The sequence below is a fragment of the Bos grunniens genome, chromosome 22 (genome assembly GCF_055505025.1).
Source record: "Bos grunniens cultivar Pamir isolate PY7600 chromosome 22, Bosgru_T2T1.0, whole genome shotgun sequence".
In the NCBI taxonomy this organism is placed as follows: Eukaryota; Metazoa; Chordata; class Mammalia; order Artiodactyla; family Bovidae; genus Bos; species Bos grunniens.
This window is the reverse complement of record NC_141186.1, coordinates 4138083-4161579: the sequence shown is the minus strand read 5'-3', so window position 1 is coordinate 4161579 and position 23497 is coordinate 4138083. Positions and strand designations below refer to the sequence as shown.

Genomic DNA, 23497 nt, shown 5'->3' with positions numbered 1-23497 from the left:
GGGTGGGACCCGGAGAGCCCCTCCAGGGAGCAGCGTACGCAGTCCAGAAGGCTGCAGTCTTTCCTCCAAGAAAAAAAAAAAGGCTGCTTCAACCCCTGCTGCCAGCAAAGTTGCGATTCCCTCTGCTGGCTATCTCGAATAGCAAAGCGGTTTTTGTAGCAAAGCTGCTGCCGCTGCCGCTGAACCCAGGGAACTCAGATGTGGGCGGTGGATGATTCCTTATCCTTCCCTCCAACCACCCCGCACAAGAGCTGCCTTCTCCGCTCTGCCTGCCAAGTTTCAAGGTAAGCCACACTGCGAAACAAAACAGGGCAGACCCTGGGAGGGACCAGCGGACGCAGGGAGGAAGGGAGAGAAAGGGGAAAAAAATCCAGGCAGACGGACTGAGCTCGCTGGTGAGCATGGAAAAAAGTGCGTCCCGGATGCTTTCAAAACCTGTGAACACACCAAAGCCAAATGAATCCAAGACCTGCTTTAGAAACTAACCTTTTACTTAGGTTATGGAGGACGGTAAGTACTGGAGAAATGTTGGAGTCTACTCCAGGACTGCTCTTAACAAGCCAGGCGTCGTCAGATCACCACGACCAACTTATCATAGCAGATACAGTCCTTCTGATCCATACATCCATTTTGTAAAAATCAAAAGAGGTGTCTGTCCCCTTTGGTTTATGGTCGTCTTAATAAATAAAAGCACTGTTTCTCTTCCTGTGTATCTCTTTATGATCCATGGGTCCTTTGCTCACTTTCCTGATAACATCACACACACACATATACACACAGAGAAAAAAGAACAAAAATCATCGCCACTTGGCAGAGTGTTTCTCCACCAATAGCAAGTAGTATTCTGACATGTCTATCAGCTGCTACATTATAATACAAATTGTTTCAGAGGAAATATATTTCCTTAAAGGGTCCCTTTTCAAGGCAGGCAAGGCTAAAATTAGACATGCCAGCTGTGTTTTGCTGAGGGCTCACGCATGCCCAGAGCGTGGGCAGACAGACCAACACTGAACTCCTCTCGACTTTGTCAAGCTCGCTCTCTTCTTCCCAGCCCAGAGTCGCCTTTTCAGATAAAAGATTCCTGGTACCAATCCAGCTTCCTAGACAAGATCAGAGGATGTGGTCCCACACACAATCCGGTGTCCATCCACTCACAAGTCCTACCTCCCTGTGGGCAGTGAGCTTCCCGCAGGGGTCTGGTTTCTGAGAGCCGTGTGAGTCCACACAGGGTCTTTGGAGACAAAATCAAAATCAGGATGGTGTATACAGAAGTTTACGTTTTACTTTGGACAAGAACGACCATAGGAAGGAAGGAAGGAAGGGGAGAGGGTAGGGGGTGGGGGAAAGCCCTGAAGCCCTGTCATTGAGAAAATTAAATCTCTGCCACTGTTTATATGATCTTCTGGGCCTCACTTGTCTCATCTAGAAAATGGAACTTCTTCCAACTCACCTGGCTGCAGACAGTCAACAGAAGCAAATACTAAAGAGAAATTCCATTGATTTCAAAATCCTTTGCAGCATCTCACTGCTCAGACAATGGAGTCCTGACTTCTGGTATAGTTTTCAAGTCACTTGAAAACCCAACGTCTTCTCCAGATGCAAACAGGAGACCCTGCCTCCGTTCGATGCCTGAGTGACACTGTCTGGCTTTCAGGACTGGGCTGGGCCCTCAGGGCCTTTGATCATCCCCTCTGCCAGGGCCTCTCCTGAGATGGACCTCCACCAGACCCTCTGACCCACACTTTAGTCGCAGTACAGGTAACACCCACCCAGTAGCTTTCTGTGAACACTGGCTTCCCCATTGCACCTGGTATTTGCCCTAATTTAATGTTTATCCAATGTTGCTGCCTATGAACTGCTGTGCCTTTTTTTTTTTTTTCCTGTGATGCTCTAAAAGCATCAGGGAAAGCAAGAAAGGAGAGGGGTCTCATCGTTTTTATTTACCTTCATCTTTTAAAAACTGGCATGGCCTCTGGCACCAAAGGGAGGCCCCATGTTTGAAGAATGAGTGTGTGCATTCTAGTCGCTTCAGTCATGTCCTACTCTTTCTGACCCTATGGACTATAGCCCACCAGGCTCCTCTGTGGGATTTCCCAGGCAAGAATACTAGAGTGGGTTGCCATTTCCTACTCCAGGGGATCTTCCCAACCCAGGGATTGAACTCAGGTCTCTAAGGCCTCCTCCATTGCCAGGCAGAGTCTTTACCACTAGCACCACCAATAAGACATCTTAAACATGAGGAACAGCACTAAGCCAAATCGTATCCATCTTTAAATACATTTCTGGGTTCAGGGGATGCACTGCTACAGAGATGAGAACACGGGGCCTCATCCCTGCAGTGCCACGGCCCAGGTCATGCTGTTATCATGAGAATTCACCAAGACAAGCATGCGGAGCACTGACAACGCCACAGCACTTCCTGGGTCTGCTCCATAAACAGGGCCTGCATAAACAGAGATGCAGGAAGCCTGCGTCTAGGGAACAGCGTCTAAAGCTGAGAAACCAGCAGGAACAGGAAGGCTGGCGGCAAGCAGGTGTCTTTGGAATGTGCCAGAAATCGCGCAGGGGCTGAAAGGGAGCAAGCGAGGAGTGAAGACTGGGGGATGAGGCTGCGGCCAGATCTACAAGCCTTGGTGGAATTTGGTGGGGAAAGTTAAATTATGACAGTTTACACAACAGCCGGGACTCTAGCAGACTCTAAACCTCGGCATCTTCAACTACAGAACGATGGCCTCCTAAATGACAGGCTGGGTTTCCTCCCATAACAAGACCCATAAGATTAGGATCCTGGAGGACTTCTGCTAACATGGCCACTTTGGACAAAGGACAGCAGTATTCTTTCATTCATAATAAAATGCATAGATGCTCCTTAAAAGGAAAGGACTCCTGTCTTATTTACAAATAAAAGACCAAATAGATAACTCCTCTCAGTGCAGGCGACAGCTCACTGATATGCAAAGTTCCCAGCACATGTCAATACTACAAGCAATTTCCACACAAATTGCCACTTTCCAAAATCTATTCTGTTCTACTGGATTATTGGTATTTTCTGGGCATCAATTGTCATTAGCTTAAGAACATTCATTGAACATTTAAAGCTTTTCTTAAATAATGTAAAGACAGTTTCGCCCTTGGGAGAATGCTAAAACCTGTGTTTTGTTCATTTCTTTCCTTTTATTTTCCTTCAGAGATCCCAGTAGCCATGGCAATTCGGGAGGCAAGATAGTCATGTCAGGAATAGTTTTTTATATCATGTCTGCTCTGTTGGAGCTGCAGCACTTTCCATTTAAATGATCAAGTTAAGGTAGGAGGTAACTAGTTTAAAGCACTCTCTAAATCAGAAGCCAGCTGTGTCCCATTTGCCAACCACCAAACAAATTTTGTACAAATCCAAAAGCAGCAAACGGCATCAAAGGGCATGGACTCTTATAGACGCACATGATTCACAGCACAGACTAGAGACACTCATTTAAGACAACCTCTTGGCTAAGAAAATTGAGAGGACGCTTCGGATACACGTCAGAGGCAGAGAGTAATGGTACTAAAATGAGGGTCAGTCGGGTGCAGACACAGACTCTGCTGGTTTGCCCTTGACCTAGCCACTCCGTGAAGAACGAGGTCCTCTCTCTGGATGATTTATTTTTATAAATTACAAAGACTTAGTTAAAAATAAGAGAATAGTAGAAATATAAGGAAAAATCATAATCATACTATCTTCGAAAGCAAGTATTCTGTTCTTCTATCTTTAAGAAAAGCACCCATGACCTTAAGTAAAGCTTAAAAGGAAAACACTGTGGCATTTCCTGCTGTCTTTATTCAAGTCTGTGAAATACCTCTCCATCCCAGCAGCTGTCAAATGAGTATGAAACATACAAGTTGTTGTTTTTTTTAAAGACAAAACCCTCAATTGCAAATTCCAACATTAATATTACAACTTTCCTCTCTCCCACTGAATCTTTACCTTACATTTAAGAAAATGTCTGAGACAAATTAGAAGAAAGAGACTACCATTCAAGTATGTGTGGTCCAAATTTAAAGTATAATTGCATATAAATATATTGATGTGGATAAAGACAATTTTTACTGTCTTTGGAAGAAAGACAATTTCTTCCACAATTGGCCGTGGAAGAAAATTTCAAGATTCAAGACAAAACTATAATGGACTAAGCAAGAACAATTTAAGACAATAAATGATACTAACTTCAACAAAGTTTTATTGAGCCTCTGCTCCAAGTCTAGAAAACTGTACCAGTATAAATACAGTTCATAGCCCTGTCCTCAAGTAGATTTAACAAATCAGTATTTATCAAACTTCAACCACTTACAAACGACCTTACTGTTTTGTCTCATATTTGGGTACCAGTTTGAAACAATACTTACTACAAATTTTTAAGTTGACTCACTTTTTTCTGAAATCCATATGAACTGTATGAGAATTCTAAGCAATGATATACAGAAAGTTTATGCTTATTTTGCTTCTATTGTCTCTTAAGAAAATGCACACTCTGCACCACCTTTCAACATATATTTTTCATATCATTCAATACGGTGTAGGCACGCCTGGATCTCCTTTGCCACTAGGATTAGCAAGTCTCACATTTCTCCATTCCATTAAAAGTAGGAATAGCCACGTGACTTGCTGTGGACAATAAAATACAGACAAGTGACGCTCATAAAAGCTGAACTGCTGCTGGTTGATTCTGCAGCCCACTCTTCAATGGGGCAAGCAAGTGCTGATATGGAGGAAGTGCTGCAGACGGCTGAGAACAGCTGCCTTGAACAGCCAGTGACTTGTCACGTGTGAGAAGTAAACCTTGGCTAGATTATACTATTGAGATTAGTAACTTAGCAGAGCATCACCCAGTCTACCCTCAGCCCACATTCCTTGTAGCTTCATTCTATACTCATTGGTTTCTTTGTTTGAGTATCTCCCCCACTAATATCTAAGCTCCACAAGGGAAGGGATATATCTAATCCGTTCACTGTTGTATCCCCAGCACCTAAAACAGTCCTTGGAATGTAATACACATTTGATAAATGTGTAGTAAATAAATGAATAAATGTTTATCTGAAAACATCTCATTTATCTATCAGTGGTTAATGCAGCATACTATAGGAAACCACAGAAGGGGAAATGAGACATATATACAAAAAGTAAAAACTGAAGTTTCATAGGGAATCCTCCGACACTGCTGGTAGGGATGTAAATTTGTGTAACCACTATGGAAAACATTATGAAGTTTCCTCAAAAAACTATGATCCAGCAATCCCTCTCCTGGGCATACATCCGGACAAAGCTGTAATTCAAAGTGCATGCACCCGTATGCTCATAACAGCACTATTCACAATAGTCAAGACATGGAAGCAACCTAAACGCCAATCAACAAATAAATGTATAAAGAGGATGTGGTGTATGTATTTGTATATACACACATATACAATGAATGGAATATTACTCAGCCATGAAAAAGAATGAAATAATTCCATCTGTAGCAACATTGTTGGGTCTAGAGATTATTACACTAAGTGAAGTAAGTCAGAAAGAGAAAGGCAAATATCATATCACGTATATGCAGAATCTAAAATATGCCACACATGAACTTCTCTATGACACAGAAACAGACTCCATGTCACAAAACAGACGTGTGGTCGCCAAGGAGGAGGGGTGAAGGAGGGATAGGTTGGGAGTTTGGGATTACCATTATATACAGAATGGATAAAAGCAAGGCCCTGCTGTATAGCACAGGGAACTATATTCAAGGTCCCATGATAAATCATAAAGGAAAATAATATGAAAAAGTATATTATATATACACACACATATATACATATTAATACATATGTGTGTGTGTGTCAGTTTCTCGGTCACATCCAACTCTTTGTGACCCCATTGACTGCAATCCATCAGGCTCTGCTGCCCCTGGGATTCTCCAAGCAAGAGTCCTGGAGTAAATTGCCATTTCCTCCTCCAGGGGATCTTCTCCACCCAGGGATCAAACCTGTGTCTCTCCATGGGAGGAGAATTTCTATACTCAACATTAGAAGAAGGAAAGGGCTTTTTCACTGACCATTTGGAGTGGGCACTTGGGTGCTGGATTAGCTAGTTAAGAAAGAAACACGGTGAAGAGGTAAAAGAACTGAGATATAGATGGCCAACTACATGCTAGACTTTGAAGGAGATGCCAATAAATGTTTCCTCAGTAAAAAAAAAAAAAAAAAAAACAAGTACCTGGGAATTGGGTATGACTTTTCACACTATCGGAGAAGGCAATGGCACCCCACTCTTGCCTGGAAAATCCCATGTATGGAGGAGCCTGGTGGGCTGCAGTCCATGGGGTCGGGAAGAGTCGGACACGACTGAGTGACTTCACTTTCACTTTTCACTTTCATGCATTGGAGAAGGAAATGGCAACCCACCCCCGTGTTCTTGCCTGGAGAATCCCAGGAACGGCGGAGCCTGTTGGGCTGCCGTCTATGGGGTCGCACAGAGTCGGACATGACTGAAGCGACTTAGCTTTTCACACTATACATTTGAGAAAATTGAGAGCGAGCAGGTTTAACTACCTGACCCACACTCACCCAGATAACACATAGTACAGGAACACTCTCATCTCATTTCAGTATAAGCTTCAAACTCAGGCTCTTTGATGGAAATCTTATATGCTTTATTCCAAAACTGGATGAGAAAAACTTTGTGTTTAAAACATAAAATTCACATTATACAGTAACACCCTAAATAAGTCAGTTACGTCTTCTTAACAAACCAGAAAGAAAGAGCACATATGTTTATCACATAGCATAAAATCTGCTTGGATGACAGGTGTGATTGTTAATACACAGTTATATGTGTCAACTTGGCAAGATTACGGGACCCAGTTGTTTCGTCAACACCAATTTAAATGTTGTTGTCAGGTATCTTTGAGATGTCATTAACACCTAAATCAGTAGACTGTAAGTAAAGCAGAATACCCTGCGTAATGTGGGTGGGCCTCATCCAATCAGCTGAAGACTTTAAGAGTAAACACTGAGGTTCCTCAAGAAGGAAGTCTGTCTCCAGACTATAGCTGAATTGGAGACTTAATACCAGCTCTTCTCTGCATCTCCAGCTTGCCAGCCCACTCTAGACTTTCGTGCTTGGCCAGATCCCACAAGCATGTGAGCCAATCCCTTAAAATACATTGCTTTCTCTCTCTATGAGATGTTCAGTTGCTAAGTCATGTCTGACTCTTTGAGACACCATGGACTGCATGCCTATCGGCACATCAGAAGCAGCACGACAGCTTCTACATCCTTCACTATCTCCCCGAGTTTGCTCAGATTCATGTCCATTGAGTTGGTGATACTATTTAACCTCCTCATCCTCTGACGCTCTCTTTTCTTTTTGTTTTTAATGTTTCCCATCATTAGGGTCTTTTCCAATTAGTTGGCTCTTAATATATATATGTATGTATGTGTGCGTGTGTGTGTGTGTATATATATATATATATATATATATTATTGTTCAGTTGCCCAGTTTTCTCCAACTCTTTGCAACCCCATGGACTACAGCACGCCAGGCTTCCCTGTTCCTCATCATCTTCCAGAGCTTGCCCAAGTTCATGTCTGCTGCATCGGTAATACCATCCAGCGAACTCATACATATATATATATGTGTATATATATACACACACACTCATGCATATGCCATCTCATAATATATATATATAGTTTTTTTTTTGATATGTTCAGTCACTCAGTCATGTCTAACTCTTTGTGACCCCATGGACTGCAGCATGCCACACTTCTCTGTTCATCACCAACTCCTGGAGTTTACTCAAACTCATGTCCTTCACATAGGTGATGCGATCCAACCATCTCATTCTCTATTGTCCCCTTCTCCTTCTGCCTTCAATCTCTCCCAGCATCAGGGTCTTTCAGTTCAGTTCAGTTCAGTCGCTTAGTCGTGTCAGACTCTTTGTGATCCCATGAATCGCAGCACGCCAGGCCTCCCTGTCCATCACCAACTCCCAGAGTTCACTGAGACTCACGTCCATCGAGTCAGTGATACCATCCAGCCATCTCATCCTCTGTCGTCCCCTTCTCCTCTTGCCCCCAATCCCTCCCAGCATCAGAGTCTTTTCCAATGAGTCAGCTCTTCGCATGAGGTGGCCAAAGTACTGGAGTTTCAGCTTTAGCATCAGTCCTTCCAATGAACATCCAGGACTGATCTCCTTCAGAATGGACTGGTTGGATCTCCTTGCAGTCCAAGGGACTCTTAAGAGTCTTCTCCAACACCACAGTTAAAAGCATCAATTCTTTGGCGCTCAGCCTTCTTCACAGTCCAACTCTCACATCCATACATGACCAATGGAAAAACCATAGCCTTGACTAGACGAACCTTTGTTGGCAAAGTAATGTCTCTGCTTTTCAATATGCTATCTAGGTTGGTCATAACTTTCCTTCCAAGGAGTAAGCGTCTTTTAATTTCATGGCTGCCATCACCATCTGCAGTGATTTTGGAGCCCCAAAAAATAAAGTCTGACACTGTTTCCACTGTTTCCCCATCTATTTCCCATGAAGTGATGGGACCCGATGCCATGATCTTCGTTTTCTGAATGTTGAGCTTTAAGCCAACTTTTTCACTCTCCACTTTCACTTTCATCAAGAGGCTTTTGAGTTCCTCTTCACTTTCTGCCATAAGGGTGGTGTCATCTGAGGTTATTGATATTTCTCCCAGCAATCTTGATTCCAGCTTGTGCTTCTTCCAGTCCAGCGTTTCTCATGATGTACTCTGCATATAAGTTAAATAAGCAGGGTGACAATATACAGCCTTGACGTACTCCTTTTCCTATTTGGAACCAGTCTGTTGTTCCATGTCCAGTTCTAACTGTTGCTTCCTGACCTGCATACAGATTTCTCAAGAGGCAGATCAGGTGGTCTGGTATTCCCATCTCTTTCAGAGTTTTCCACAGTTTATTGTGATCCACACAGTCAAAGGCTTTGGCATAGTCAATAAAGCAGAAATAGATGTTTTTCTGGAACTCTCTTGCTTCTTCGATGATCCGGCGGATGTTGGCAATTTGATCTCTGGTTCCTCTGCCTTTTCTAAAACCAGCTTGAACATCAGGAAGTTCACGGTTCACATATTGCTGAAGCCCGGCTTGGAGAATTTTGAGCATGACTTTACTAGCGTGTGAGATGAGTGCAATTGTGTGGTAGTTTGAGCATTCTTTGGCATTGCCTTTCTTAGGGATTGGAATGAAAACTGACCTTTTCCAGTCCTGTGGCCACTGCTGAGTTTTCCAAATTTGCTGGCATATTGAGTGCAGCACTTTCACAGCATATGAAGTGAAGTGAAGTGAAGTCACATAGTCATGTCCAGCTCTTTGCAACCTCATGGCTATAGCCCACCAGGCTCCACAGCCCATGGGATTTTCCAGGCATGAATACTGGAGTGGGTTGCCATTTCCTTCTCCACATGATCTTCCCAACCCAGGGATAGAACCTGGGTCTCCTGCATTGTAGGCAGACGTTTTACCATCTGAGCTACCAGGGAAGCATATATATACATATATATATACACCCATGCCACCCAGCCATCTCATGTATATATAGCAGTTCAGTTCAGTTCAGTCGCTCAGTTGTGTCCAACTCTTTGTGATCCCATGGACTGCAGCACGCCTGGCTTCCCTGTCCATCACCAACTCCCGGAGCTTAATCAAACTCATGTCCATTGAGTCAGTTATGCCATCCAACCATCTCATCCTCTGTCATCCCCTTCTCCTCCCGCCTTCAATCTTTCCCAGCATTGGAGTCTTTTTAAATGAGTCAGTTCTTTGCATCAGGTGGCAAAATTATTTGAGTTTCAGCTTCAACATCAGTCCTTCCAATGAACACTTAAGACTGATCTCTGTTAGAATGGACTGTCTGGATCTCCTAGCTGCCAAAGGACTCTCAAAAGTCTTCTCCAACACCACAGTTCAAAAACATCAATTCTTAGGCACCCAGCTTTCTTTCTAGTCCAACTCTCACATCCGTATATGACTACTAGAAAAACCACAGCCTTGACTAGACAGACCTTTGTTGGCAAAGTAATGTCTCATCTTTTTAATATGCTGTCTAGATTGGTCATAACTTTCCTTCCAAGGAGTAAGTGTCTTTTAATTTCATGGCTGCAATCACCATCTGCAGTGATTTTGGAGCCCAGAAAAATAAACTCTGTCACTGTTTCCACTGTTTCCCCATCTATTTCCCATGAAGTGATGGGACCAGATGCCATGATCTTAGTTTTCTGAATGTTGAGCTTTAAGCCAACTTTTTCATTCTCATCTTTCACTTTCATCAAGTGGCTCTTTAGTTTTTCTTCGCTTTCTGCCATAAGAGTAGTGTCGTGTGCATATCTGAGGTTATTGATATTTCTCCCGACAATCTTGATTCCAGCCTGTGCTTCATCCAGTCCAGCATTTCTCATGATGTACTCTGCATATAAGTTAAATAAGCAGGGTGACAATATACAGCCTTGACATACTCCTTTCCCAATTTGGAACCAATCTGTTGTTCCATGTCCACTTCTAACTGTTGCTTCCTGACCTTCATACAGGTTTCTCAATAGGCAGGTCAGGTGGTCTGGTATTCCATCTCTTGAAGAATTTTCCAGTTTGTGGTGATCCACACAGTCAAAGGCTTTGGCATAGTCAATAAAGCAGAAGTAGATGTTTTTTCTGGAACTTACTACCTTTTTCGATGATCCAATATATGTTGGAAATTTGATCTCTGGTTCCTCTGCCCTTTCTAAATCCAACTAGAACATCTGTAATTTCACAGTTCACATACTGGTGAAGCCTGGTTTGGAGAATTTTGAGCATTACTTTTCTAGCATATGAGATGAGTGCAATTGCAATAGTTTTAGCATTCTTTGGCATTGCCTTTCTTTGGGATTGGAATGAAAACTGACCTTTTCCAGTCCTGTGGCCACTGCTGAGTTTTCCAAATTTGCTGGCATATTGAGTGCAGCATTTTCACAGCATTATCTTTTAGAATTTGAAAGAGCTCAACTGGACTTCCATCACCTCTAGTAGCTTTGTTTGTAGTGATGCTTCCTAAGGCCCACTTGACTTCACATTCCAGGATGTCCGGCTCTAGGTGACTGATCACCTATACATATATATATATATATACACACATGCAAATACACATCTGGCGACTTGTGTTTCTCTGAAGACTGTATTAATAAAATGAAAGGAAAAATGGCAGCCATGAAGGTCAATGAAACAGATACTCTTATACATTCTTAATAAGTGTTGTATAATGCTTTCTAATACAGCTTAACAAAATGTACAGCCTTAAGAATCTGCATCCTTTTCAGTCAGTGTTGTTTCAGTTCTAAGAATCTACAACAGATCACCATTAGCATGTTAATAGTAAGTAATTGGAGAAACCTGAATGTCCAACTAGATGATTAAATAAATTAAAATATAAAGTATGATTCAACCACGAGATGATTCTTAGAAAACATTTTAACAATATGGAAAATGCTTAATTTGAATAGCTAATAGAAAAAGTCCAAATTCAGAAAAAAACAGAACACTATATATGCAGGTTGTCAACTACGAAATTTAAGCCCATAGACGATAGAAGAAATGCATCAAAATAACAACCATGAAACTTTCCCTTTCTGGTGAAGCTATTGGTGATTTTACTTTTCTTTTTGATAAAGGTTGGCATTTTCCAATTTGTCTTAAAATCAGCATATATTTCATTAAGTGAAATAAACATTGTTTAAAAAAATGTGTATTCCTAAAGACTTTTTTTATTAGTTGAGAGGAAATTTTCAAACATAAGTGATGATATCAAAATAAATTATGTATGTATTTTAACTAGCCATTTACTCCTTACCTGTGACATTAATTTAAGAAAAGTTTAAGTCTTTTAAAGTCCAGAAGCATCAATTCTACATTAAAAAAAAGTCAAAACTCTAATTTAAGATCTAAAGACCTATTATCTTATCCAATGAGAATAATGAAAAAATAACAGCAACCAATGGCAGAGGACATAGCTTCAAAAGGATCAAAATTAACCTTCCTCATATTTAAGACTTTATTTTTAACTTCAACAAACTCTGCCTTTGTACTTCTAAGTTTCTTATTGAATTTATTTATAAAAAATAGTGATGCATCTCTGCCAACTTAAATGTTGTAGAAATCAAGATTTTTTGTATTATTATTTTGGTTTATCATTATGCCTCCCTTTATATTTCCAAACAAAGAATGTCACTATTTCCAAACCATTGAGACAATTTGGTCATGATATAGATGGCAGATTCTAGTGACCCTTCTTAGAAGTACAGGGAACTCTGCTCAACATTCTGTAATAGCATAAATGGGGAAAGAATTTGAGAAAGAATAGATACATGTATATGTACAACTGAATCACTTTGCGTATACCAGAAACTAATACAACATTGTTAATCAATTATGTTGTTGTTTTGCTGTTGGTCGTCTCTCTTTTGCGACCCCAGGGACTGCAGCCCACCAGGTTCCTTTGTCCATGAGATTTCCCAGGCAAGAAGAGTGGAGTACACTGTCATTTCCTTTTCCAGGAGATCTTTCCAACCCAGGGATCGAACCCGCACTTCCTGCATTGGCAGGTGAGTTCTTTACCACTGAGCCAGCAGGGAAGCCCATTAAACATTTATACTCCAGTATAAAATAAAATAAAAATTCTAAAGTACACTGTTCAGCCATGATGTTTGCTATTAGTGGTACCAGAGCTTTGGAAAATCCCAAACTAAAAGCCTCAAAGTACAGAAAGATAAGTAGCTGCTTTGTCTCATGGGAAATACATTTTTCTAAAAAAAGATCATCACTTTGTATTGACCATCCACTTTCCAGCTGCCAATAGCTAAGCAAATTGGGTCGATACGGCCAGATTTGATTGGCTGGACTGATGCATCTTCCTAGACAAATCCAGAGTTGCAGAAGTCCAAGCTGAAAGGCTACTGCTAATTAGAGTTATCATATAACATAAGGGGATTCCCTTGTGGCTCAGTTGGTAAAGAATCCACCTGCAATGCAGGAGACCTGGGTTTGATCCCTGGGTTGGCAAGATCCCCTGGAGAAGGGAAAAGCAACTCACTCCAGAATTCTGGCCTGGAGAATTTCATGGACTGTATAGTCCATGGGGTCGCAAAGAGTCGGACACAACTGAGTTACTTTCACTTCACTTCATAACATAGAACACCCCCATTTCAATTTGAATTTCAGACAAATGGTGAGTATGTTTTTAATAGAACTATATCCCAACTATCACATACGATATGTCATAAGGCATATTTGTGTCACACAAAAATTTTTAATTGCTTATCTGAGATTCAAATTAGCTAGGTGGTCTGTATTTTAATTTCCTAAATCTGACAAACCTACTCCTAATGGGATGCACTGACACAGTTCACAGGCCTTTCAGAGGACACAAGAATTGATAGAGAGTTTAGATTTAATGACAACTGGTATGCCTAATATTTTCAATCCTCACACTCAAACCAGGTGAAACAGACATGTCTCCAAAATAAGTCTCCCTTCAAGAGATTTAAACCACAGTTCTGTTCCCAATATGAATCCATACAGTGTTCTAATATGAATTCATACAGCAACACTGCTTTTTAAAAAATAATTATAAACTTGTTTCTTTTTAATGTGAGGGCATATTTAATTTATTTTTCCAAAATTGTTATTCAACACAAGAAGTGCCTGTCCAGAATAACACATGCCTAAACCCCCATCCTTGATATCAAAAAGGTACAATTCAGAGAAATCAGAGCACTGTGCAAAACACAAGGGATAAGGAGATGAGGGACAAGGTTATCCAAGTGTGGTCCCTAGACAAGGGCTGATGCACAAAGACTCCTGGTCTGCGACCTGCAGGCCCAGGGCTCAAGCTCAGTGTCCAGCAACTGTACAGGAATGTGTCAGAAGAATCGTGGCTCATCTCTAAGAAGTAAGAAGTTTGGACTGGTAATTTGAAAGTCTGCATTTTGCATTTCATTTTTCTAGTAACTTGCAGAAATATCAGCTAGTCGGTTAGAAATAAAAACCACTCTCACACTAGAGATAGTTTGAAAAGTGCTGATCTAGGAAATGCACAATTGTCTCACATCCTTTCATTTCCATCTGCACATTTCTGTGGTGAAAATGTTTTATTGACATCTTTTATGATTGTAATTACAAAAAATACTGAAGCCCACATGAACAACAAAGGAAAGTATACATTCTTGCAAATTTCCTAACTCACTCTCTTTTCTTTGTCTATTCCTTACCGTCTACCCAATGCCACTTTCCTGACCCCAGAGATGATGTTTAAGAGTACCAAGAAAAGGTGAGGAATCACAGGGCTTCTGGGCTGTGAGTGACTGACTCTGGAGAAATGGCCTTTCCAGCTAGAGTCCCAGTTTTCTTAGGTATTAAATGTGGGCTGTAATGAGGTTGTTTAAGGTCCCTTTCTTACTCAGATCCCACAGGATGCACCTGTTGAATTAAGTTGAGACTGCATCTTTTTTGACTTCAAGAGAAGCTTCACCAAGGTGGATGGGATCACACCAGCATCACACCTGAGGTTGACCCACCTGCATCGTGGGTTTTGTGTGGCACTCAGATATTCTAAATGTAAAGAAATAGAGGAAAACAATAGAATGGGAAAGACTGGAGACCTCTTCAAGAAAACTAGAGATACCAAGAGAACATTTCATGCAAAGATGGGCACAATAAAGGACAGAAATGTTAGGGACCTCACAGAAGCAGAAGATATTAAGAAGAGGTGGCAAGAATACTTCATGACACAGATAATCATGATGGTGTGATCACTCACCTAGAGCCAGACATCCTGGAATGTGAAGTCAAGTGGGCTTTAGGAAACATCACTACGAACAAAGCTAAAGGAAGTGATGGAATTCCAGTTGAGCTATTTCAAATCCTAAAAGATGATGCTGTGAAAGTGCTGCGCTCAATATGCCAGCAAATTTGGAAAACTCAGCAGTAGCCAAAGGACCAGAAAAGGTCAGTTTTCATTCCAGTCCCAAAGAAAGGCAATGCCAAAGAATGCTCAAACTATTGCACGATTGCACTCATTTCACATGCTAGCAAAGTAATGCTCAAAATTCTTCAAGCCAGGCTTCAATAGTATGTGAACCATGAACTTATAGATGTTCAAGGTGGATTTAGAAAAGGAAGAGAAATCAGAGATCAAATTGCCAACATCCATTGGATCATCGAAAAAGCTAGTGAGTTCCAGAAAAACATCTATTTCTGCTTTATTGACTATGACAAAGCCTTTGACTGTATGGATCACAATAAACTATGGAGAATTCTTCAAGAGATGGGAATACCAGACCACCTGACCTGCCTGCTGAGAAATCTGTATTCAGGTCAAGAATCAATAGTTAGAACTGGACATGGAACAACAGACTGGTTCCAAATTGGAAAAGGAGTATGTCAAGGCTGTATACTGTCACCCTGCTTATTTAACTTATAGGCAAAATACATCAAGAGAAATGCTGGACTGGATGAAGCACAAGCTGGAATCAATATTGCTGGGAGAAATATCAATAACCTCAGATATGCAGATGACATCACTCTTATGGCAGAAAGTGAAGAAGAACTAAAGGACCTCTTGATGAAAGTGAAAGAGGAGAGTGAAAAAGTTGGCTTAAAGCTCAACATTCAGAAAACAAAGATCATGGCATCCGGTCCCATCACTTCATGGCAAATAGATGGGAAAACAGTGTCAGACTTTATTTTGGGGGGCTCCAAAATCACTGCAGATGGTGACTGCAGTCATTAAATTAAAAGACTACTCCTTGGAAGAAAAGTTATGACCAACCTAGACAGCATATTAAAAAGAAGAGACATTACTTTGCCAACAAAGGTCTGTCTAGTCTCAGCTATGGTTTTTCCAGTAGTCATGATGGATGTGAGAGTTGGACTATAAGGGAACAGCACTGAAGAATTGATGTTTTTGAACTGTGGTTTTGCAGAAGACTCTTGAGAGTCCCTTGGACTGCAAGGAGATCCAATCAGTCCATCCTAAAGGAATCAGTCCTGAATATTCATTGGAAGGACTGATGCTGAAATTGAAGCTCCAATACTTTGGCCACCTGAGGCGAAGAACTGACTCATTGGAAAAGACCCTGATGCTGGAAAAGATTGAAAGCAGGAGAAGAAAGGGACGACAGAGGATGAGATGGTGGGATGGCATCACCGACTATTGAGTCGGACATGACTTTGAGCAAGCTATGGGGTTGATCATTGACAGGGAAGCCTGGAGTGCTGCAGTCCATGGGGTCTCAAAGAATCTGACATGATTGAGTGACTGAACTGAACTAAACAAGCTATTCCTAAAAGCTGATGAAGTCCAAGAATAGCCCTGTCATGGAGAAGAACAAATTGTATTCCACACTGGATCTGTGTCTTTTACTTTAACCTTTGTATTTAACCTTAACTCAAACCTATTGACTTTGAGTTAAGAATATTGCCCATAGCCTGAAATAGACAAGACAGAGCATTCTCAAGGGTCTGACCTTTAAGGGTGTAACACTTTTCTATTCATAAAAAAGTTGTAGAACAGAAAATAACACTTGTCTTTTTGGAGGTTTATTGGAAGATTATCACTCGACCTACCTGGACAGACACAAGAACCAAAGGATTCTGACATTAAGAATTTTTCAACAACTAACCATGCCCCAACCCTTCAGGCAGTTTGGGGTTTCCTCCCATTCTTGTTGCATAACCCTGAAATAAACCTTTCTGTGCTCCACATATTCCAATTTGCTTGGCCTCACTGTGCATTGGGGTGCACATACTTGCCTTCTGTGACAGCCCCACATGGATTATGACTTCTAGAGATGACATCCCTGAGTGGAACTAACTTAAGGCTAAATGGCTGCGTGACCCTTTAGCCAGTATCTCAAAAATATCAATAGTTCAGTCCCGGAAAGTGGAGATGCGCCATCCATCTACCCAGGGGCTTTGACTCTTCTGGATGTTTATGCTCATTCTGCAGTCAGGAAGCATAATTATTCGTTTTTCTTAAGCAAGTTTATGACCGAAGGTAATGGGTGGAACATAAATGTTCTGACTGTTGACTGAGACTCATAAATGCTAAGAACACAGACAAATAATTGCTGTTCAGAGATTCGTTTTTGTCGTGTAGAATCTTCATTTTTAGCAATTTAACTACTAAAAGTTTCCCCACCTGGAGGAGAATTATTTAGTCGGAAATAAAACTCAGCACCTAATTCATTCCCTGCTCCGACAACTTTCATCCTTTCAGGAAAGAGGCTTTCACATAAAATGTGCAGAAGGTAGCTTGTTATATAGGGCTAGTAAAACTCAGAGGTAATTAATATAAGCTAAACGTCTAAATAATAATGCCAAGTTTTTAACTTTTGCAGAGCTCTGGGTCAACATTTACTAATAAATTCTGTTTTCCTTTGTGAGAGATAAATGCTATTACAAACTATCAAGAAAGAAAAAAGTAGAATTTAAAAAGTCTGTTCTACCAATTAGTTTTAAAAAGTGATTAAAGCTCAGGTGAGAATTTAGCAAGAACCATGAACTTGCCTGGCAATGCAGGAGATATAAGAGACACAGGTTTGATCCCTGGGCCAGGAAGATCCCCTGGAGGAGGAAATGGCAACCCACTCCAGTATTCTTGACTGGAGAATCCCATGGACAGAGGAGCCTGAGGGGTTATAGTCCATGGGGTTGCAGAGTTGGACACGACTGAAGTGACTGAGAACACATTGAATACCTACGTACACATCTTCAGAGTTATGAGTTTAAGAAGAGTGCTCCTTTCTGACTGGGATAGGCCACTGGTCAGTGCAGGCTCTTCTTAGGAGAATTTCAGGGTGGAGAAAGGTGTGAAGACCCTGGGAGGTTGGGACCCCTGGTCTCCTACCTTAGCTGCTGCTGCTGCTAAGTCGCTTCAGTCATGTCCGACTCTGTGTGACCCCATAGATGGCAGCTCACCAGGCTCCCCAATCCCTGGGATTCTCCAGGCAAGAACACTGGAGTGGGTTGCCATTTCCTTCTCCAATGCATGAAAGTGAAAAGTGAAAAGTGAAAGTGAAGTCGCTCAGTTGTGTCCGACCCTCAGCAATCTCATGGACTGCCGCCCACCAGGCTCCTCCATCCATGGGATTTTCCAGGCAAGAGTACTGGAGTGGGGTGCCATTGCCTTGACAGGTAAATGGTGCCATTGTGTGCTGGGGGTGAGGACAGGAGTGGTGACACAGAAATGCTGTGACTAACGCGGCGTGTCAGGCCACCTGTGGGACTTTCCCTCCCCTGGTGGAAGCGGCAGTAAGCACCACAGCTCACTACCTCAGCCGCCTCCAGCCTCAGCCATCTCCCCATTTCCCCAGATCGCTGTCTTTACAAGAGAGAATTAAAAGTGAGCCACTCCAACAAAGGACAATTTTTCTTTAGGTGCTGAATATGACCCCTTACTGGGTGATCTCTCCCTTCCTCTCTACACCCAATGGGGAAGAGAAGTGCAAGCTTTTCAGGGTTGGCAGTGCACCATCCTACAGTCCCTTGCAGAGAGGGTAGAGATGGCTTGTGGCATCCCTCTTTGGAAAGGGGCATAAAGAAACCCGGGGAGGGCACATCTCCGCAAAGCAGTGGCTGGAAAAGGAGACATCTGGCCCAGAGATGCTGCTCCGTTATTCCTCCCAGAGGCTGGAAATGCTGAGTTTGTGGTCCATAAAGAGAAGAAATTAGTAAAAGGAAAGCAGGGAAGCCAGTTGCTCTCAGGGTGATGGATTCCCATCAACCAGATCTGGTGCAGGATGCCTCACCCCTTGTCTCTATCTGACGAGGGGTGTAGGGAGCTTGTGTCAATGTTTGCATTCAGAGAGGCTTGGATACTGAGACATACTCTTCTGTTCTCTCCGAGAGAAAAATATACGTGTTACTTGGAACGGGGAGACACGCAGGGAGCCCAGGTACTGAAATGGACTTGTGGATTCCATGGTTCTGATGAGCAACCATCACACTATAGCTATTAGAGGCTGCTGTCCAACCCCAGCTTGTTCATTTTTGCTGGAAACACTAAAAATGAGTTTAGTGTGTTGGTAAAGAGACAGTGCTATGTCAAAACCCCTAGAAAACTCATATAGTGTTGTTCCGTAAGCTGGTAATGGAAGGGTCTGTCCATTACAACTGGGGATAAATGTATTGGAATCAATATGTTTGGTTTGGGAAATCTCTTTTTGTCAGTTCCAGAATAACCAATTGTTGTTGCTAAGAGGTGCTGATATAAAAGCACTTCAAGTTCTCCATCCATAAACACTGCTATCCTCCCAGAGCAAGAAACGGGTGATTTTCTTAAGACTTTAGTGTCATTTCTTTTTCTTTCCCGTTAATTATTTTATTTATTTTGGATAGGAGAGGATGTCACTTTTTAATGTTATCTATTTTTGAATGAAAAGATACGATTTTTATAACACGTACAGTTTTCCTTTAATCTTTAAGTGCCTGCCTTTAAAATGACTCTTAGAATTGAGACCCTGACCACTTGCCCTTGTTAAATATCTGGTGATCCTTCTCCCCAACAGATGGGAAGGGCCTCCTGATATGCCCCTGGCCTCATTTCAATGTGGGTAATTGCATTCTGTCAACTTGAAATTTCCCCACCAGTTTCATCTGCCTGGGCTCTGATGCCTCGCCCTCAGCCCTGAGCTGCCTGGCGTGCCGTCGGAGGCTGGGGAGCAGCTGGCGCTTTCCACCCAGAAGTGGACACATTTTAGTGGCAGGTGCAAAGGTTTTCTTTGGCTGAATACAAATTCTAACCTAGGAATACGCTTCATGGATGCTCTTTATTTTTTCAATGGATGCAAGTAACTCCTGGGAAACCAAAAATACAAAAGTATCTAAGGCATAAATTTGAATTGGAAGAAAAATACACGTTCACTAAAACCAGTCTATTGTGTGATCATTTTGCACTCCATGAATCTCGCCAAGCTTCTAGATTTGACAGTAAGAAGAAATAAATAACATAAAGTAAATAACCTTTCCCCTTCTGAAAGGAAGAATTTTATGCAAATCTACACATACATGCATATACACGCACAATACATGTATATCCCAACTCTTAACCTCTCTCTGGAGAGTCTTTCTCAGTTTGGAAAATAAAAGCAACTTTCCAAGTGAAACTGCAGTATGCACCTATGCACACCTCACTTGAGAAAGTGACATGTTTAACTATTGAGAGCTTATCTCCTGCACCAAACGGAGATCTTACAGACTATCTCAGGGACTTCCCTGGTGGCCTGGTGGTTGAGACTTCACCTTCCAGTGCAGTGAGTGCAGGTTCAATCCCTGGTCAGGGAGCTTAAGATCCCACAAGCCTCTCAGCCAAAGAACCGAAATTCAAAACAGAAGCAATATTATTACAAATTCAATAAAAGTTTTTTTTAAAAAAACTAACCCATCCATTTTTATTACGCCAGCACCAAAAACATAATAGGTACTTAACAAATGAATTAAATACAGACCACAGAGGCCAAACCTAACTCCTAAGCTCTGACCCAGAAAACACTACTTCTAAGGGTTGTGAAGCAAGGCGTGTTTGTTTTCAGGCTCACACACCTGATGAAACCCTGGGCACTTGGGGTCCAGGTCACACGGTCGTGGCCACCTCAGCTCTGGGGGTGGTCCTGCCGGCACAAGCTGTCTGCACAATGGCTGCGCCAGGGCAGCCCAGCGCCAAGCTGGTTCCACCACGGCCGTGCCGAGTATTGGAGGACAGGAGCTGGTAGGCACACATTCCTGCTTTCAGCCTCCAGGGAGATAATTTATAGGCTGCCTGTCCCTTCTCAGGATGCCTCAGGGAAATGGATTCCCACTGACCAACCTCAGGTTTTGTTTTTGTTTTTTTTCCCACAAACACGTTAGCAGTGACCTTGATGACACTGTGGACGTTCCTCCTTCCACTCTCTTCCTGCGTCGGGGGAGGAATCACCCCCAGACACATTTTCTGCACCCCAGCCCCTGCCTCGGGCTGAGTTGGGGGGAACCTGAGTGGTGACAACTTGGGACAGCCCTACACTGACAGTCACGCCACCCACACGTGCCTTATGATTGACAGCAGTCCCCAGCCGTTTGGGCACCAGGGACCACTTTTGTGGAGGACGGTTTTTCCATGGACCAGGGTGGGGTGGGGGATGGTTTCAGGATGATTCGAGCACATTACACTTATTGTGCACTTTATGTCTATTGCTATCACACCAGCTCCACCTCAGATCATTAAGTGTTAGATCCTGGAGGCTGGGGGCCCCAGGTAAGGTACACCTGTTGCCCCACCCTCTGTTCCCTTTCCCTGCCCTAGGTCAGATAAACAATGCAAGGAGCACCCCGACATATGTAGGCTGACAGGTTACAGGAAATGTTGATGCCAGGAAATAGGGAAGGATCACTAAGACTGCCTTGATGTGTCTCCTGAAATATTAGATTTCAGCTCTAAATATCCTGTCTCACCAATGACGCAGGAGTCATTCCCAGAGTCTCATAATGGTAGAACAGTCCAGATTCTGCCTCATTTTAGCCTCCGCAGGTCACCGTAAATTAGCTTAGAGGCCCCAAGCCTTCGTAATGACTCAAGCTGACTTGCATCCTAATTTTGACTCTGCAGTGAGCTTGCTGATGCCATCTGCGCGTGTGCACTAGTCTCATGCTACCCTGGCCCGTGGGCTGGAGGAAGATTTATGCAGGAGGATCAGTCACTGCCATCGCGCTTTCTGGGGATCTTCAGTGTGTAGTGGCCTCACCAAAGAGGGCAACAGATGAGCCCAGAGGCCACCATCATATGTCCAGGCAGTCAGGGAAACCAAGGGCAGAGAGCTGCACTTGCTTAGGGCTAGCCCATACGAGACACAGAAAGGTAGCGTGCAAGGAATGCTCATCATTGGAGGCATTGGTGCTTTGACCCCTGCCCTGCCTTCATATTGTGGTTGCAAAGAGTCGGACATGACTGAGCCACTGAACTGAACTGAACTGCCTTCAGATGGAGGCAAGAGCCCCATGTAGCAGCCAGACTGAGGCGAAGCTGGACTGAGGGGCCAAGAGGCTCTCAGTTCATGGGAAGGACTCTTATACTTTAAAAGCTGCATTAGAGGGGGGACTTCCCAGGCATTCCAGGGGTTAAGACTCCATTCTCCCAATGCAGGGGAACATAGGTTCAATTCCTGGTCAGGGAACAAAGATCCCTCACGCCGTACAGTGCAGCCAAAAACAATTCCTTTAAAGTTGTATTAGAGAAGGCTAACAAAGGCACATGAATCAAACTTCGAGTTTTGTAGAATTAATAATTTTTATCTGACTATGAAAGTTCTACTTTGTCACTATAAAATGATGAAATGCAAAATTATTCAAAAATAAATACAAATTTACATGTCTGACCTCAACTGGTTCTGTTACTCAGAGGTAATTGCTATTAGCATTTGGTCTATTTGCTTCTCGATTTTTTTCTCTATGGATAATGAAAATATACGTCTCTCCATCTCTCTCTGTCTCTGTCCATTTCTGCCTCCATCCATATATGTGACATCTGGAGAAAATATCATATTTATATTTTCTTATCTATTTCTTTCAAGAACATATGGTGAGCATTTTCTTTGAAAACAACTCTTAGGATATAATATTAATTTTAATTATAATATTTTAAATTATAATATTTTATGATTTTAATTATTTTCATTTTTATTCTTTATAGATGGCTCAGCAGGTAAAGAATCTGCCTGCAATGCAGGGTCAGGAATGACCCATCCCTGGGTCAGGAAGATCCCCTGGAGGAGAAAATGTCAACGTACTCCAGTATTCTCACCTAAAATATCTCATGGACAAAGGAGCCTCAGTTCAGTTCAGTTCAGTTGCTCAGTCGTGTCCAACTCTTTGCGACCCCATAAATCGCAGCACGCCAGGCCTCCCTGTTCAACACAAACTCCCGGAGTTCACTCAGATTCAAGTCCATCGAGTCAGTGATGCCATCCAGCCATCTCATCCTCTGGCGTCTCCTTCTCCTCCTGCCCCCAATCCCTCACAGCATCAGAGTCTTTTCCAATGAGTCAACTGTTTGTATGAGGTGGCCAAAGTACTGGAGTTTCAGCTTCAGCATCATTCCCTCGAAAGAAATCCCAGGGCTGATCTCCTTCAGAATGGACTGGTTGGATCTCCTTGCAGTCCAAGGGACTCTCAAGAGTCTTCTCCAACACCACAGTTCAAAAGCATCAATTCTTCGGCACTCAACTTTCTTCACAGTCCAACTCTCACATCCATACATAACCACAAGATAAACCATAGCCTTGACTAGACGAACCTTTGTTGGCAAAGTAATGTCTCTGCTTTTGAATATGCTATCCACGTTGGTCATAACTTTCCTTCCAAGGAGTAAGCGTCTTTTAATTTCATGGCTGCAGTCACCATCTGCAGTGATTTTGGAGCCCAGAAAAATAAAGTCTGACACTGTT

The 23497-nt window shown here is 42.4% G+C and overlaps 1 long non-coding RNA gene across 1 annotated transcript; it reads left to right on the top strand.

Moving 5' to 3' along the window:
* Positions 1 to 59: 59 nt before the first annotated feature.
* LOC147347936 (uncharacterized) lies at positions 60 to 23497 on the top strand. Its single transcript, XR_015150833.1, has 2 exons — positions 60 to 284; positions 22744 to 23497. It is a non-coding gene; the product is annotated as an uncharacterized LOC147347936 (long non-coding RNA).